The following is a 336-nucleotide window of genomic DNA, read 5'->3' on the forward strand; positions in this document are numbered from 1 at the left end:
GATCCACGCGGAGAGGAGGAGGCGCGGCCGTCCAGGGCCGGGGATGGACGCGGCCGAGGCGTGAGGCGCCGGCGGGACGGCGGGGACGGCGGCGTGCGGCGGGCGGGCGGCCGGATCCGCGCGGCGGCGGCGGCGTGGAGGTTGGGGAGGATGAAACTTCCTTCCCGCGTGTCGTTGCTAGGATTGCAGGTCGACCCCTGTTTTCCTCCCAAACCCTCACTTCTACAGGTTGGAGATGTGTTTCCGGGCTGGGCCTCTAAAAAAATTTAAGGGTCTAAGGGTTAAAGGGGTCTAGTCTACGCACTTTTTTCTGTTCAAACTATAAAAAAGCAGTTA

Source organism: Triticum aestivum, chromosome 7A (assembly GCF_018294505.1).
Source record: "Triticum aestivum cultivar Chinese Spring chromosome 7A, IWGSC CS RefSeq v2.1, whole genome shotgun sequence".
Classification (NCBI taxonomy): Eukaryota; Viridiplantae; Streptophyta; class Magnoliopsida; order Poales; family Poaceae; genus Triticum; species Triticum aestivum.